Raw genomic sequence first — 19,458 nt, forward strand, 5'->3', positions numbered from 1 at the left:
TTTCGTTTATATTTATGTTTTCACTAGGCAAATAATGATACTCGAATATTATAGATACAATATATCTTATAGAATAGAAATGGAGAAAAGAGATAAAACTTTAATTAAATGCATTTTCTGGTCAGATTTGTATCGACAAAATCTGATGAGTATTTAATTAAAAAATCAGCATAAATAGCTGATCTCCTTTTATTTCTTAACAAAAATAAAATACTCTTAAGAGCCTGATCTGACGTAACTGTACCTTTTTCCAGTGGAGCCTCCAGGTTCGTCATTCGACCCGTAAGGTTCTTCACTAGCTACAACAAAACACTTTAAATTGTATAATTCTCTTACATTTTCACAAATAACTGATTAGAATTTTGAATTCATCAATTAAAGAGAGAAGAATTTGTTTGTAAGCTTGATTCCTTTTTTGTTTCTTCCTGGAATTCTCAATTGATTTATATATTTAGGGTAGGTCAGATTTTGTGTTAGATACAAATTAGGTTGCGTTGTGTAATTTTATTATAAATTATGTTTACTTTAGTTTGAAAATTGAAATTGAACATGTAACAAGTTTTGGGGCATACATTTTTCCCTTTTGTACATGATCAATTCGATCAATCTTTTAGTCACTCTTTCCCAGGGAAGAAAAATGTTAAAGATGATGTTGATTCTAGCTTTTAATTAGGGTTGAAATAAACTTTAATTTGAGCCAATCATGTTTCCAGTCTGAACAATTAGATCTTTTTTACATACCTAGAATCTTCCGTTACTCTTTCGTACAAATAGAAAAAACATGATCCAAAATAGCTTGCTTTTTCTTGTATACTCGATAAACACGAATAGACATGAATTTGAACACGAATTGAGATCTAAGTATCATACTCATAGAGAGGCGGGGGGGGGGGGGGGGGGGGGGGGGCATTACTCGTGGATTTTCTAACCGTGCGTCAACACTGAATTCAAGAATTTCTCGATTATAAAAGAAAATAATATGTAGCTCATTCTCTTTAAAGATGATACATAATTATTTTGGTGTTGGCTAAGGCCTAGGAATACTAAAAAACAGGAAGTTATGACAGATAACTTCTATGGCTAAACGATAAAATATGTCGTTAATTTTAATGACGAATTATTTATACCATTCCATTAGCTACGAAATATTTAGGGATACATTAATGAATTTCATAACTAGTACTGCTATTTAGCAAGGAAAGGAGGCATGCCATAGTTATTTATTTTAGATAATATTTGTCTGCTTAATATTCTAGACTTCTTTTCTAATTTTATAGAGAAGGAATGGATGCCATTGTGGACTCTATTGAGAAGGCATATCAGGAATTTGTAACAGCAGCAGCAATTGTACTAGAGACAAGAGAAACTTATGGTGACCAAAAAACAACAGATGTTGATTCAGCAACTAAAAAACTCCATGAATGTTTGGTATTGTTCAAAGCTTCTTGTGATGAAGCACAAGGGTTTGTTGAATATTTGAAGCATAGTTTAGGATGTAACAAATTTCCGGGCAATCTGTCTTATTTTCAAGAACAGGTGTTTGACGGTGATCATAGTGATTCGCTTATTCAGTGTAATCCTATTCCAATCAAGGCTGCTGATGAAAAACTGAAGACAGATGCTAGTACATCAAAGCCTTAGAAGGTCGTTGGATTCCAGATAAGCCGTTGCAAAGCGCCATCGGCCTGTCATCCCAAAGGACAAGACAGAAAGGACTATAGGCATAACATGATCCATTTTAGGGTGATTCCATTAGAGCAAACTGGTTTTAGTTAATTGAAACAATTGTCATCACTGGTTGTTTTTGAGGTTTGAAAGTCTATGATGTAGTTGAACTGCCCATTTGACTAAGATAGTTTATAATTCAGGGTTTTATTTTAGCAACAGGTTTATGACATGGACTGTGCTTTGACATTTAACTGCAAATATGTTTTTAAAATTAAGGATAATTTAAGAGACCCCCTTTTGGTTTCGCTTCATCACAAAGGTCATTCTTTTAACCTATTTTTATTAGCCTAAATTTAAATATAATTTGACAAATAGGCCCTTTTCTTTTCTTTTTTCCCGAGGAGAATTGTTATGAACTCAACAAACAGAATGGGGAATTGTATTGATTTAGATAGTGAGAAACCGGTACAATAAGGAGAATTTAAAATTGCAACTAAGAAGATAAGAAATTACGGAGAAAGATGAGAACAAAAAAGAAAGAAAAGGTGGGAGAGATAGAGCCACAGACCATAGCGAGAGAGAATATTCTAACAACTTTTTGCCTACTTTCCACTACTCTGTATTATTCTACTTATATTAGATAATGGTCCCCATTTCTAATTACGAAAAAAGCTCAAATATGTCATCGAACTATCGGAAATGACTCATTTATGTCACTCATAATATCTTGGCTCATTTATACCATCAAACTTTCAGAAGTGGTTCATTTGTGTCACTCATCAATAGTTTGACTCATTTATGCCATCACTCGTTACCAAAATGACTCATCCATGTCAATTTTCATTAACGCCGGTTTTATAATACCAGATATGACACGTGGCCTCCACTTAGAGGTCTACTCGTTTAATTAAACCAGCCCAATTTGAAATCCCAAATTAACAAAAAATTCGACCCATACACCCTATCCACCCACAATCATAATCTACTTAGAGGCCACGTGTCATATCTGATATTATAAAATCGGTGTTAATGAAAAATGACATAGATGAGTCATTTTGGTAACGGGCGATGACATAAATGAGCCAAACTATTGATGAGCGGTATAAATGAGTCATTTCCGATAGTTCGAAGGCATAAATGATCCAAACTATTGACGAGTGACATAGATGAGTCAATTTCAATAGTTTCGATGACATATTTAAGCTTTTTCCGTTCTAATTAATTGCCTTCACTCCAATTCCCTAGCCAGCACACCAAACGCAGTCAGCCATCTTTTGGGTTGGCTTTCTTTCTCTTATGCTACTTCTAGGCAGATTATTAAGCCCAATTACCAATTTCTTTTGGGGCCCTCTTTCTTCATCCAGCCCAGTAGTATCATTGCTTATGACAAGAATAAGTTTCCAGTATGTTCAAGCAAACAGACTGGAATAGCTCTTGAAATTAGGATAGTGTCTTGATCTCATATTGCATTTTTGTCATGTAAGCAAAAATAGGTTCTTTTTTCTCAAGGAGAGCAAAGATCCCCCTTATTTATTACATCCTTTTCTTATCAAAAAGGAAGAAACAGTACTTTGGATTTTATTTCTTCAGCCATGACTTATTGAAGATATTCTGTCTAGTGATAGGTATCCCTTATGAAAGTGCAAGAGGGGGGAGGGGGTGAATTGTAAATTTTTCGATCTGTTAGTCGACTAGGTTAAATCAGTAGTCGACTGTTTGCTCAGAGAATGCTAAAGTAAAATGCAGAAGATAAATGACGCAAAGTATTTTATACTGGTTCAGATTCAATGTGAATGAGATGTAGTCAACTTCTTTGTAGCGGATGCTCCCCCTGAATGGGTGGAGGCTCCCCCTGATCAGCCTGATCAGTTGACTTGTCCTTGTAAGCTCCCCCTTAACAGTTGACTGTCTATTTCTCCCCATTTGGCATCACTCAAAAAAATAGACACAGAAATAGTAAAGAGATATATAGGCTTATAACATTAGTAAGATGCTAAACCAATCAGCACAAAAAGAGTAAACTAAAGTGCAACACAAGAACAGGTGAACTTAGGTCCCACAAAAACATTATTTAAACAGACCAAAAATAACTAGATTTAAAAGAACTACTCCTGGCGTCGGAACACGGGACGATGAAATAAATAAGCCAAGGTATTCACAATAGCATCCTTCATTTCAGTCAACGGAGTAGTGAGACATTCAGGCATGGCGCCAACACTGGCTTGAAGCTTGACGAACAATTTGACAGCTTCCTTTATCACAGCATCCAATTTAACCCGCAGCTTAGAGACATCAGTACCCGTTTCCTTTGTCGTATCACGAATCTTCTCGACTTGAAACAAAGTGAATGCCATTAAGTCTTTGATGGACTCAATCTTCGCATCCATAGAGGAAAGTTTGGAGAGAATGTCTGCATAACATTCAGCAGAGATGACAGAAGGATCGGATTTTTTCATTTTGGTGGAGGGACCAGGTTGAGATGCATCATAGACCTCCTTTAGCACCCAAGATTCATTGCTCAAGACATACCCCATGCTACCAAACGCCCTAGAGTTGTAACACTGCTTAACGAGAGTAATGGGATAGTCGACTAAGTCAATTTTGTAGACTTCAAGTATGCGAGAGATGAGCATACCATATGGGAGGCTAGGAGGATTTGACGCACACTCAATCATGTAGTTGATGACTATGGAGGACATATTGATTTTCTTCTTGGAGAGAAGGCAAAAAGCAAAGATGGCATCACGTTGGGAGATAGTAGAGTAGGACCCAACACGAGGGATAATAGTTAGACGGACCAATTTGAGCAGGGACAGAGGTGGAATTTGAAAGGGTTTTCATAACATCATCAAAGGAGACTTCAAGAGATTCAGGTCAGGAATTTTTTGGAATTTCGAAAAACCAGAATAGGTGCAACTAAGAATAGAGTCAAGGACAGAGCAATTTAATACAATGTGGGTACCAAGGACTATGGTTTCGAGTTCATTAGCCTTAGAGGACCGGAGATTTGCATAAAACATACGAACAGGGGTTTCATACACATGAGGAGGGGTTTTGAAAAAATTCCCAACCTTGATAGACAAATAAATGTTTAACCTTACAACACAGAGAAAGCATATGGTCAAGATCAACAATCCTACCATATACAATGGTTTTGTCTTCAAGAGACGAGAAGAGTTCTTGATGGTGGTCATCCCAAAACTTTTTGCGAAGATCAAGGGGTTTATCAGTGATGCTTTTGAGTTTCTTTGAGGAGGTTGAACATGTAGCATCAACAAAGGCTCGCTTGCCAAGATTGCAAATTGGAACGGAGTCGGAGGCGTCAGAGGAAGAGGAGTCGCCGGAGTTAGAGTCATGAGGAGCAGGAGAGAGGCTCTTACCAATTTCCTTTAGCCTGGAGCTTTGGCGGGTTTAGAGAAGGTGGGTTTTCTGATTTTTTGCCATTGAAAAGACGAGATGCAGACAGGAGGGTTTGGCGGGGAAGGGTAAAGATGAAGATGAGAAGAAAAGGGAAAGGTTTTATGGGGATATGTAGGAAAAGGAAAATATTTTATGGGGAAGGTAAGAAAAAGTAAAACATGGGAAGATGGGACGGTCATAATTGGGATGGAGATGCAATTTATGGCAAAGATTTTGAATAGCCGAAAATTATGGCATAGATTACTATGCGGTTTAAAAAAATTAGACAGATTTACCAATAATTCCCAAAGATCTTCTTAGCATGCAGAAACGTTCTTCAAGAAGAGGTTTAGTAAAAATATCAGCAAGCTGATTTTCAGTGTTAACAAAAACTATTTCAAAATCTCCCTGAGCAACATGATTTCTGTTAAAATGATGCTTAATATCTATATGCTTGGCCCTAGAATGATGCACAGGATTTTGGACAGACAGATAGCACTCGAATTATCATAGAAAACTTTTTAGGTTTAAAAAACAAGTCATAAAAACGTGATAGGGAAATTGTGGATTTTCAAAACCTGGCGGTTGTTTGACATACACTTCTTCTTCAGTGAACCTATTTAGAAAAACACTTTTGACATCCATTTAAAAAAAATTGAATTTTTTAAAAGAGGCAAATGCAAGCAAAAGTCTAATGGATTCCAACCTGGCAACAGGAGCAAAAGTTTCATCATAGTCAACTCCTTCCTGTTGTGAGTATCCTTGAGCAACAAGTCGAGCTTTTTTTCTGACTACTTCTTCGGCCTCATTTAGCTTGTTCCTGTATACCCATTTTGTGCCAATGATTGAAGCATTTTCAGGTTTGGGGACTAGATTCCACACCTTGTTCTTTTCAAACTGATCAAGTTCCTCTTCCATAGCTTTTACCCAGTATTCATCTTTTAAGGCGTCACCAACTTTCTTTGGTTTATATTGAGAAATAAAAGCCAGATTTACATTATTTTTACTAGATGCTCTAGTTTTCATCCCTTCATTGATGTCTCCAATAACAAATCTCTTTGGATAGTCAGGTTCGCTTCTCCATTCGTTTGGAACTGTTCCAATAGTAACATCAGTCGACTGAGGTGTATCAGAAGTCGACTCACTGTTGACACCCAATTTTGTCCCGCCTCTCCTCCGAAATACCTATTTACACTTCTAATATTTTTGGCAAATTAAAAAATATATTTATATTTTTACTATAATTATTAGTCTCTTATCAATATCGGCGTTTCATTATTCTACTACAGTTACTAGCTATTATTATTAGTTCAAATACGAGCCCAATTCACCTCCAAAATTTTCGGATTAACCCAAAAAACAATTTTTCATAAGCCACTACCCATTTTAATTCACCCCAGCCCAAATAATTAACCAACATTTCGGAACAGCCCATTCTTTTTAATTTTGCCCAGCCCATTACCCATTAAACCCGGTCCAGCCCACACCACCGACCCGACCCGGACGGCCCAATCTCTTTCCTAAACCTAAATCCCCCCCCCCCCCCCCCTTTTTCTCTTTCTCTTCTCTTTCCCTTTCCTTCATCAGCCACCCCATCCCTCGTCATCTCTCCCTCTTTCATCGTCATCTCTCCCACGCCCTTCTCTCTGCTGCTTCCACCTTCTCCTGTTCCCCACGCCACTGTCGCCTCCACCTCCTCCTGTTCCCCACTCTTCTGCTACCCCCACTTCGCCCTGTTCCCCATCGCCTCCCCCGCTCCTCTCTTTCATCGTCATCGTCATCTCCTCTCCACTCCTCGTTGTCCCCCGCTCCCTCTCTCTTTCTTCAACACAAAGGCCAAAAAGACCTATAAATGGTTGTGGGTTGAATCGAAAAGAACAAGTTTGGAGCCGCATAAAACCCTCCCTGAAAAACAGTTCTTCAGCTTCGAATACCTCTGAAAATACCAGTCTCTAATCGCACGAGTTTCCCTTTAAAATATCAGTTTTTTCATTTTTATAGATATCGTCTCAAGCACTAAATTCTTTTCTGTTTTGCCTTAATATTTGTTTGAATCCGAGCGCGCGCAAGTTCGGATTTAGTGGTGTTCGAGGGTAAATCGAGACTCCGCACCTCATTTCGCTGCACCTGAAGAAGGTCAGTGATTCCCCTTTCCTTTATTTTTGTATTTTTTGTTCGATTTCTTTGGTTATTTGTAGTTGATTATGTGTTTGGTTGGTATGTTTTATGGTTAAGCATGTTTTATGTTGCTGTTTAATTTAGTTACTATGTGGCATGGGTTAGATTTTATTAGTCTTGAATCTTATTAAGTACATATTTGATCTTAGATCACCTAAATCTAGCTGCATGTTAGTTAATCCAATGGGTTAAAATCAATTTGCATATGGCCCTGTTTGGATTGGTGTGAGCTCATGTGAAGTGCAAAGAGCAAGTCATTTCTATTCTCCCAGTAGCTTACTCTCTATTAGACACTGGTTTACTTGTGTAAATGATTAGTGTGACTATATTTTGCTAGCTGAGATATCTTATTTGGTCAGAATTTCTAAGATACTTATGTAGCATGTTGGATAGCTTATCAGATCTCTGTGGGACTTGGTAAGTGGTCGTTTAGTTTTTGGTAGCATAAACTCACCTCTAAGCATGTATATGTCAATATTTTAGCCAATAGAGATAGTATTTCAAGGTGATATTTGGCCTTAACAAAATTTGTTATATGTTAAACCTTTATGATAAGCTGCATACCAGTTTTGCATAAGTCTGCTTGGATCTAAATTATGTTCATAAAGATCAAAGGATAAGTGATTTGGGTTGTCAAACCGACCAAGACATTGTATGCTCTTTAATGACTTTGTCTAAAATGGTTAATTTGCTATTGGTTTTAATATCTAGGGATTTCAAAATGTGTTTCCTTAAATGAGTAAAACTATTTAAACTCTGTTCTCGCCCTATGAAACTTTGCATATTTGTATTTAAGTTTGCATCAGACCTAGTTGCATCTCAAAATAAATGGTGATGTCTCCCATGACTTGTGTGTATAATCTCTTTGCTTAAAGTTATCTCTTTAGTTCCTTAAATCTAATGCTAGCCCTCTGCGTAGACCCCAGATCCATCTTAAATGTAGAACTTGATTTACTGGAGCCTGATATCTGAAACTTTGTGGTGCCTTGTTACTAAGGCTAGTTTTCATCACACTATATACCCTTCACTTTCTCAAAATGTCTTACATGTGATGGAACTATGCAGTGTTGTTTATTTATGAATGAGAGTCTTGTGTTCTGAACCTGTTAGGCATGTTGAAGAGGTTTTTCTTTTGTCTGAATCCCATCTACATGTGTGATTTGAAAAAGTATGAGGCCTAGATTATGTTATAGATTGCAAAGTTATCATGATTGTGCCCTGAATGTATATGCGTCTAATTGAAGGTTCATTTGTCTAAAACTGTCTATATAATTCTATGTTTGGATTTATGTATGACTAAGGCATTTTCCTGCCCATTTTGTTTTATCTCTCTTCCTGTACTTGCATATGTCTGTTTTCTCTGAAGGTGTCTGTCTCAAACACATTGTATGAAACTGTGAATATGTCATCTTCTCAGAAAGATATCTAAATCTTATTAAACAGGGCGTTTAGTTAGTTCCCTTATTTGTATGCACTTAACTGATTGCACCAAATACTTATGATCTTAACATTAACTACCTGTCACAACGACACCCCCTTGTCTCAACTTGTTTGCTGCTAGTGACTGCAACCATGTAATGAATAGGAAGCATCATCACTGATTATTTGAAACTTGAAAGATCCATTTGATTGAACCTATTAAAATTTACTTACCAAGTAACTGTATGTGTGATAAGTGCATTAGAGCATAGGCAGTAAGGTCTGTGTGACATGTTGAAGATGTTTGAGGCCCTTCTTAAAATCATATGGCTCAGATATACACCTAATTACTGTCTTAGGTTATTTGTCTTAGTACCCTAATTCTGGGTTTCTCTCTTGAAGTGAATATATACTGATATACATAGAATATATGATTCATGAAGGCACTCGCATTCTATAAACCTCTGTTCATGTTGTTGTTGTGCATAATTTTTCCTTAGTACATTGTGTAACTGGTTTACTTGCTTGACTGCTTTGCTGTTGCATCTCCTCATGCTTACTACATTTTGAGATTGGATCTGTTACATTCTAAAGGACTGGTGGCTGCTGTTGGGTGGATAAACAATCGATGGCTACACTTGTCCTTGGGAAAAATGGATACTAGGATTGTTGTAGTTATGAGTCAATTTACTACAGTATTCTTGGACTGCTACCTTCTTGTTATACCTGCCATAACAGCCACTGCTTATGGCTACTTAACAGTGTTCTTGGTTACTCATTTTGCTACTATCTAGCAGTTGCTTCTGGACTAAATTCACTATGTTCTTTCAAACTGAATATATTCTTTCATAATATGATCCTTGTTTGTTGTTCTCTTCCTGTCATTTGGTTTAAGAGACTTCGAAATACAAGCATGAATTGGCTTAATTTATCTCACAGCTTTGCTTTTCAATTCTGTCCAAGTTCAGCATAAAAGTCTTAGTTTTGTTTTGTTTTGAATTGGATACTTGGTCCTTTTCGTATTTGAAACATGATTTAGGTGAGAGTTGCTGGCTCTATTTCCCCTTCACTAGAATTAGGTTGAACTATTTTATTTTGATAATTAGGGATTCGACTCTTGTTTTTTTTTTTTTTTTTTTATTTGTGGATCTTGAAGAAAGTTATTACATTTTCAAGGAATAAAACATCTGGTCTGACTCTTTCTTATTAAGATCCTTTGAATTATATACTAATCTTTTTCTTTCGTTTTATGCATGACCATCGCAAACGAGTCCGAGGGACTCGTATTTCTTCCGCATTCGCTCTTGGGCCAAAGCCCAACGGGATACCTTACCGAGTCAAACCCCATCAGATACATAAAATGATTCTGGGCCGAGGCCCGGACAGCAGCAACAGCCATAGCAGTCTAAAATACAATTGGGCCAAAGCCCAACAATAACGAATTACAGCAATTCAAAGAATGGGCTAAACCCATTCAATTTTGTTTATTCCTCTATTTTATTCTTTTAAGCGTCTAATTTGTATTGCATGACTAACATTTTATTTTGTTAATTTAGATAAACCTTAGTGAAATTAGTAGGTTTAGTTTTAGTAGTGGGTAGTTTAGTTTAAGGAAGACTAACAATTAATTTCATAAGTTATTCTCTTCTTTTCACGTTTTTTTTATTTTGGAATAGTCGATTTGCAAAATGGCATGACTATATATTTTAAGTAAAGGGAACCATATTTTTATCATAAACGTTTCAAACGTCACTAATACGCAAGTATGGACTCAAGTATATTTTATAGATAACTCTTTTAAGTTTGAATCAATCATGCATATTTTTAGCTAAGAATAATTAATAAGAAATAATAAAAAGGCGAAGAAAATTCACTTCCTTTTGAATCCTATTTATAAGCCTAGATTTTTTCTACATTGCCACATTCATATAACATAATTTATTCAAAGTTCAAAATTGCTAAATCTTTTTTTCTCAAAAGCTATTATTTATGGGCAAAATATCATAATTTCATCAAGTCTCATCTTCGAATAGCATTTACATTATTTTCATTTAAAGTCTAAGCGACATTTATAAGTCTTATTTTAAAGTAGCGTTTAAAGTCCTCTTTTGTACAAATTATTATATTTTCCATAAATCTTAACTAACATTATTTTTTCTTTAAAACCTCAGCAATACTTGTAAGTCATTTTATATTTAGCCTTAATTGATTAACCTAAGTTTGGCCGGACAACCGTAGTTAACGGATTCTAAAGGATGTCTAACCCCTTTCCTTTAGGATAATATAGAGCCCTTACCTAGAATCACATTGGTTAAGCAGACTATTAACGGAGGTTTAGTTTTAACTTTACCTTAGTTAACTTCTAGGTGTCCTAATTCACCGTTAAATTAATTAGGTGGTGACTCCTTAAAATAAACAAAATAGGAATCTCCAATATGTTGTACTCCGCTTCAACACGGTTAAAATGGGGTGTAACACTCACAAGATGCCTTTTCTTCAATGGGTCTTGTAACTACTGCAGTAGGTAGTTGACTGTCTTCTTTATCTGCAATTTTTCTTTTCTCGGCCATGTGATTAGTATCATCAAAAACAACATGAATAGACTCTTCAATAGATAAAGTACGTTCGTTAAATTTTTTATAGGATCTACTAGTAAGAGAATAACCAATAAATATACCTTCATCACTGCGAGGATCAAACTTACCAAGATTTTCCTTTCCATTATTGTGAACAAAACACTTACATCCAAAAGGATGAAAGTAGCTAATATTTGGTTTCTTACCAGTCCATAGCTCATAAGGAGTTTTCTTAAGAATTAGTCTGATCAGACATCTGTTCAAAATATGACAAGCTGTACTTACTGCTTCGACCCAAAAGTGATGTGGTAATTTTGTTTCTATGATCATTGTTCTTGCCATATCTTGAAGGATTCTGTTCTTTTGTTCAACCACACCATTTTGTTGCGGAGATCGAGGTGAGGAGAAATTGTGTGTGTACCCTTGGTTATTGCAGAATTCTTCAAAAGCTTTGTTTTTAAATTCTCCTCCATGATCACTTCTAATGGAAGTGATGTAATATCCTTTCTCACGCTGAACTTTCTCACAAAAAAACTTAAAATTCTTTATAGTATCATCCTTATGAGCAAGAAATATTACCCAGGTAAAGCGAGAGAAATCATCTATTATAACAAATGCATACCTTTTTCCTCCAATGCTAGCAGTTCTAGTAGGACCAACAAGATCCATATGAAGTAGCTGCAAAGGCTTAGATGTAGACACAATATCTTTTGAATTAAAAGAGTTTCTAGTTTGTTTACCTTTTTGACACGAATCGCATATATGATCTTTAGTGTAGTTGAGTTTTGGCAATCCTATTATAAGATCATGTCTTGCCAGCTTTTAATTAAGCGCATACTGGCATGACCAAGCTTCTTGTGCCACATCCACGGATCTTCTCCCATTGATGTCAGGCATATATGACCTGTAGGATTTTTGACAGAGTCCAAGGTATACATTTTTTTGTTTCTGCTTCCAGGAAGAATTTTTGTCCCAGAGGAGTCTTCTATGATACAACCTGTTTTACTAAACCTTACCTCAAGATCAGAGTCACACAGCTGACTTACACTTAAAAGGTTGTACTTAAGTCCCTTTACCAACCAAACATTTGAAATGTCATAAGAATTATCAAAAGTAATTGTACCAATACCAATTACCGTTCCAGTTGAGTTGTCTCCAAAAGTTACTAATCCTCCATCAAAGTCGGCGACTGATTTGAATAGACTTTTATGGCCTGTCATATGTCTTGAACACACACTATCTAGATACCATTTCCGCTTTTTTCTTTTCTTGTGGTGTTCCTGCAAAACAGAATTTTTACTTTTGTTCAGATACCCAAGGGTTCTTGGGTCCTTGATGGTTAGTTTCAAAACACTTACTTTTCTTGGGTTTCCATACCCACCCAGGTGCAGTTGAAAAATGAAATATACAGTTGTGATAGTCATGGCCAAGTTTTCCACAACAAAAGCATGTTTGACAAAGTTTTCCTTCAACTTTACAAGGATTGGTTGACCTATGTATTCCAGACTTCCTTTCAGTCGACTTAGAGGTTCTAATTGATTGATCAGTCTTTAAAAAAACAGTTGTCTTCCCTTCAAAATTATTAGTCATTGGTAAGACCTTTTTCCTAGTGGACTTATTGTGTAAGTTGACTGGTTTGACTTGGCATAATTATGACTGGAGGGTTTCAGTAAATTATCTATTTTAGATTGTAAATTGTAAACTTCATTTTGAATTGAATTTTTTTCTTTTTCACAAATTTCTAATTTTGATTCCCATTTTTTTCTCCCTCTTCAGTTTCCTATATTCATCAAAGACATTATTCAGGTCTATAAGAGTTTGATCTAATAATTCTTGAGTTTCTTCACATTTAGAGCGGGGATGGGAACTTACCTTACTGCTGTTGACACCCAATTTTGTCCCTCCTTTATTTGATTTTTATCGGGTTTCTAAATTTACTGACGAGCTAAATACTTTATTTTCAAAATATTTTATTGCTACTACTATTAATATCATTACTTATACTTTTCGACGTTATGAGCATTACTTTATCATAAATTTTGAACAGTTAGTCATCGTTTTCGTTTCGGGTTCGGATTCGTTAAATTAATTACAAGACAATACTTTGTAAAATCCTTACTTTCCATATACTAATTACTATTTATCTTCACATAATAAATATTGTACTAGTTACTAAATTAGAAGCCCGAAAATAATTAAATAGCGGAGGAAGGATCAATATTTTTAGCCAAATTAATAGCCAAAAATACAAACACAATATTATTTTTTACCCAAATAAACAACCCACATTTTTTCAGCCCACTACCATTTTCATTCCCTCAGCCCATTACCCATTTGTCCTACCCGGCCCAAACCAAAACTACCCGACCCGGCCCAATTTTTCCCTAAAAACCTAAAACCCTCAGCCGCCCCTCATTTTTTATTTTCTCCTTTCTCTTTCCCTTTCTCCTTCTTTTCCCTCTCTAACCCTAGCCGCCTCTCCCTTTTCCCTCATTCTCGCCTCATCTCCCTCGTCCCACTCACCCACAACCAACACACGCTCCTCTCTTTCCATTTTTTCATCATCACCGCCGCACCCCGCTCCTCCACTCACCTCAAAATTCTCTATAAAAAGGGGGACGACTCCACCTTCTGGGGGGGGGGGATTTTTCTGGAACGAAAAAGACCCCATCCTTTTTTAGCAAGAAACAAGATCAAAGAAATCAAGAAACGGACAGAAAATCCCAAGATCTGAAATCCAAAAAAAAAATCTCTCCATAAAACAAAAGCTTACACTTTGAATAACAAGGACTCATCATATTTTTTAGAAAGAACGAATTATTCAGTGTTTGGGAGACCCAACTATCTTCTAACACTTGATTTTTCCTTTTCCGGTGAACTTTAGCCGCGACAAAGGGTTTCCAACAAATTCAATTTGATTTTCTTTGGATTTGAAATTTTCTTCTGCGGATTTGTTGAGTTTAGAACTCAAAAAGAATTCGAGTGTCGTTTACGTTCGAGTTTAGATTCGAGACCCCGACGCCTCGTTCGCTGCACCCACAAAAGGTCAGTGTGTTTTTCTTTTGCTTTATCTCGAATCATAAATTTTTTATGTGTTCGTGTATGTTGGTGTTGCAGTCGGTTTAATTTCAGTTTAAAAGTTAACAATACTTGTATGTTTGTGTCTTACCTTAGTTTAGTTTTCAGTTTTACTTAGTTATATGGTGTTTTTTTTGGTTTAGAATGCATATCGATTGATAGTTACGCCTCTTCGATCTTGGGTCCGTCGTAGCTTAGCTTCTTAATATAAGTTGGTTTAGTCAATCTGTGCGTGTGCGAATATTGTTGATTACGACAAGTATATATGAGTCCTCTCCATGTGAAAAGAATAGTGACTGATTTTGAGCATTGTTTTGGGCTGCTGTGTGCTATGACGATTTCAAGACGGGTTAACTTAAGTGATCGAAATTCATTTCTGTAACCAGCCTACTCTCTGTCCTGTTTTTTTTTCTGGTTTTGAATGAATCTATATAGTCAAGTTTGTAATATGATTTTTGATCCTTTATTTCACTCTGCCTCCTTCCAAACAAATAAAAGCATCACTGTCCTATAGTTGAAACTGTTAGCTGTGCATTTAGAAAATAATGTTTGAGATTTGGCGTGTACTATGTGTTGGTTTTGGAATAGATCAATTCGGAATATGTAGTTTAACATGATAGCTATTCAAATTGCCATTTTTTTTGCAAATCATGAAACCGCTCCTTCATCTCATGACTGTTTGAAGTACTAGTTAGATTTAAAGATAGAAATGGACTGTTATGTTCGTGTTCGCTCATGATAAACCTTGGTATCAGGGAGATTATTTGCTTGTATGTCTAAGGATTAACTCCATTCGAGTTAATGCGTTTTCCTTAGTTCATTGCGCTTACAAAAAGGAATATCGCTTCTCCTTCGTTTTGCTATCCTCTCGGAATCATGGTTTAGTTTTAGGCAATTTTGACCAGTCCCATCTCTGTTTGGTTTCTTCACTGGTGTTTGCATTAATTACAGTACTCATCTGGTTGGTTGTTTGAATTAGAATAGTTTAGGGTGTTTAGACCGCTTATCAGATAAACAAAACTGTTTGTTTGTGCGCTGTTTGCATATCTTTATTTTGTCTACTGTTTGCATACATCTCTCTTTGTCTATCGTGGTAGTTCACTTGTTTGCATACAATTTCTTTGTCTATTTTTACCCCCTCCTCACTCGATCATACCCATAAGTTTTCTTGCAACTTTCACATCGGTTATAGTTCGTCGCCTTCGATATTGAAATTTGTTTTGTTTCTGCAGATTATCAACATTCTAATTACACATGATGTTCTGAATTTGTTTGGCATGAGTCCTTTAATTTTATTCTTTCTCCTCCATAATTTCTTTAATCGGGTTTTCTTTCTAATCCTATTTTTTTTTTCTTTCGCATGTACAACCGGAGCCGAAGAGTTTCACTTCGAAACTCAATGACACCGCTTACGGAGTTCACACCCTTCCATCACCTATACTCTTATTCCACTTGACTGAAATTGGCAGAATATTGTTGCCCCTTTACGAAGGCCAAAATGGCTTTCCTATTATCATCCTACGTTCCTTTGATTTGCTCATTATTGTGTTTAAAACTCCTTATAGGACTAACCTCTTTATTTCCATTTTAATGTCATTGATTGATTAACGTAAGGCACTATATAGTTATAACAAAATTTACTTAAAAGTTCCATATAGTTGACAATAGACTGAAAGCATTTGTTTGGAATGGAACATGTAGAATATAAAGGGTATTGAGCAAGTACTTTTGGTAAGAATGACTTTTGTTTTAAGTATATTTCAACTATAAAATCAGCTGCTAAAGTCACGATACTGATGCTGAACATTTAGATCATCTGCCCGGTTAGTAATATTTCCAGAAATGAATGAAGTATTGCAGGTTTCACCTTAATCACGACTTGTTTTTCAACGTTCCGTTTTAAAAGAGACCATTGGTACTGACGCTGAACATTTAACATACATTCATATATTTTAAACAACCCAAAGCATATTTAGCACATATAGCATTACACGTCCCTGAGGGCAATAGCTATAATAATTTTCTTTCTCACATAGAATATGACTTGAGTTTAAAGACTAAAACACCTAACGTCCTTTCTCTCATTTCCAGATTCAAATGGCCTTTTCATCATATTTAAGAATATAAGTCTAGGCATTTCTACACCACCATATTCATATAATATCATTTTATCTAAAGATCATATTGTCAAATAATCTTTTAAAAGGCTATTATTCATAGGCAAATTATCCTATTTTCTACAAATCCCAATTTTGAATAACATTATTATATTTTCATTTAAGGCTTCTGCAATATCTTTTAAGTCTCATTTAAACATTTAGAGTCTTCTTTTACGCAAAATACTATGTTTTCCACAAGTATTATTTTAAACAACACTATTATACTTTCGTTTAAAACCTTAACAACATTTATAAGTCGTGTCTTCAAAATAGCATTAGAAGTACTATTTTATACAAATTATTATTTTTTACAAGTCCTATTTTAAATAGCATTCTTACATGGCTATTTACAACTTTAGCCATATTTACAAAGCTATTTTCTATCCTATAATACTATATTTACACTCAGCCTAATTAATCATAAGTCCGGTCGGTTAACCATTGTTAATGGGTCTTAAAGGGTGCCTAATACCTTCCCTTTAGACTAATTGAACCCTTACCTAGAATCTTAAGTTTCGCAGACCTTAAACAGAGTTAACTTTAAACATAACTTTAATAAACTTTAGGTGTCCTAATTCACCGTAAATAATTAGGTGGCGACTCCTTAAAAATAAACACAAAAACAGGAATCTCCAATATGTCGTACTTCTAATTTTAACTCTCCGGGTAAAAATGGGGTGTGACAACTGCTTCCTTCGAAAGCCATGAAACACACATTTTCAATCTCTTCAGATTCTTCATCTGAAATTTCATCTTCACTCCAACTGTTAAAGGCCCTTTGTTTTTGATAACTTCTAGTTGGTTTCTTTCTTGTCTCAGGACATTCAGATGCGATATGGCCATATTTTCCACATTCATAACACTTTCCATCATTCTTTTGCTGCCCAGTGGAAGTCTTACCTTTTCTAAAGTTTGATCTTCCTTTTCTATTATTTCTTGATCTTCTCATGGCTTCTATCACATGCATAGAAATCATGGCAACTTCTTCTTCTTTAAAATCATCACCAGATTCTTCAACTTGAGCTTTGAAAGCAACCACTTTCTTCTTTTCATCCTTCTGATATCTTTGAATGTGATTCTTTTCAAATGCTATCAGATTTCCTCTTAATTCATCATAAGTGAACTTATCCAGATTTCCATCTTCAAGGACAATTGTTTTGGTTTCCTAAGTTTTTGGTAAACTTCTAACAAGCTTTCTAACTTGTTGAGAGTTGGTGTAGGTTACTCCAAGGGATTTGAGTTCTCCAATGATCTTGCTGAATCTTGTGAACATTGATTCAATGTTCTCATCGTCCTTCATCATAAAGGCTTCATAGTCGTGTCTTAGAGCATCAATTTTTGTTTCCCTTACTTTTGACGTTCCTTCATAGGTGACCTCAAGTTTATCCCACATTTCTTTGGCAGTGTCACAGTTTGAAATTTTTGCATACTCTTCTCCACTTACTGCACAGTAGAGCAAAGTTATTGCCCTGGCATTTATTTGCAGTGTCTCTTGTTGTTCTTTGGTAATATCATGTGATTCTAGATCAATTGTCGAAGTATCTGTGTCTTCCTTGCTTTCAATGCTGGCTCTCGGAATAGGTTTAGGCCCTTTCTTAATCACAATCCAAGCTTGATAACCAGTTGACTGCACAAAAATTTTAAACCTTTCCTTCCAATGACAATAGTGTTCACCATTGAAGTATGGTGGTCTTGTTGTGGAGTGCCCATCTTGTAATATTGCTCCAGGAATTTGATATCCAACCATTTGATCTTTTCTCACGTGCGGTTAAGCAACTAAAAGTGAGACTCTGCTCTGATACCAATTAAAAGTGCAAGAGGGGGGGGTTAATTGTAAATTTTTCGATCTGTTAGTCGACTAGGTTAAATCAGTAGTCGACTGTTTGCTCAGAGAATGCTAAAGTAAAGTGCAGAAGATAAATGACACAAAATATTTTATACTGGTTCAGATTCAATATGAATCCTAGTCCAGGCCCCTTGGGTTGCAAGGGTGTTCTCTGCAGCTTTTTGTTAAAGGTTCGGTACAATGGAGGATTGAATGGAGTTCCTACGTTTACACTCAAATCACTCTTAGTCTTTTTGATACAAAGCCTCACAAGCTATATTATAACTCTCCTTTTTTTTTCTTACACTATAAATCACTCAGACATACAATGTTTATGAAAAGTAAAGCAGAGAGCACTAAGGGAATGAGACTGAGCATTCTTTTATTTGTGTGAAGCAGCCCTTTTATAGCTGTTTAGGCTCTTCACGCAGAGAAATCAACTCAAGGGATTTGATCCTTGGAAAAAGGAATTAGTGATCCTATTTTCAAGAATAAGGCTAGAGTTGTTGCTTCTTTCCTTGTGCGATGAGGCCGCATTATCAATCAACAAGATTGTTACACTCCGTGGAATATTCCTTCTTTAATGGCGCAAATATCCTTTCCTTCCTTGAATTGATTTTGTACTGCTGGAGAATATCTTGTCAGCTACCACAATATTTGTAATATCGTAGTATCCAATTGTAGGGCTGAGAAGTTTTCACTGAGTTAAACTTGTGTAAGCCCATCTCGTTTGGGCTGCCTTGTGAGCTCGTGTATTCCTTGTGCGATTCAATTATTATACCTGCACAAATAAAATTGTCATCATAAAAACTTGGCACCAACGCCTTACACTTATTTCAATGGAAAATTTATTCAAGTATGTTAAAAGAATATTACTATTAGTGCAACAACAATTAGCAAGCCCGAACCTTAAGTTAGTTGGAATAGATTATATCAATTCTTACTAACTATTTCATTTCTATCTAACCCGTCTTATTTCAAGATTCAATAAATTAGGTTTTCTAGCCAAAAAAATTATCCACATTCTCTATTGACCAAAAAAGGCATGCTTTAAGCCAACTCTTTTTTCTGGAAACAAAAAGTATAAAATTAGATGATATGGTTTGACATAGTGGTAAAGTTGTTGATTTTTTGTGAATGTTTTACTTCTGGCCGA

At 35.7% G+C, this 19,458-nt stretch overlaps 1 long non-coding RNA gene across 1 annotated transcript; it reads left to right on the plus strand.

Moving 5' to 3' along the window:
- Positions 1–81: 81 nt before the first annotated feature.
- LOC132610377 (uncharacterized) lies at positions 82–1,897 on the plus strand. The gene is made up of 2 exons (XR_009571129.1): positions 82–266; positions 1,278–1,897. It is a non-coding gene; the product is annotated as an uncharacterized LOC132610377 (long non-coding RNA).
- Positions 1,898–19,458: the final 17,561 nt, after the last annotated feature.

The sequence above is a fragment of the Lycium barbarum genome, chromosome 9 (assembly GCF_019175385.1).
Source record: "Lycium barbarum isolate Lr01 chromosome 9, ASM1917538v2, whole genome shotgun sequence".
Lineage (NCBI taxonomy): Eukaryota > Viridiplantae > Streptophyta > Magnoliopsida > Solanales > Solanaceae > Lycium > Lycium barbarum.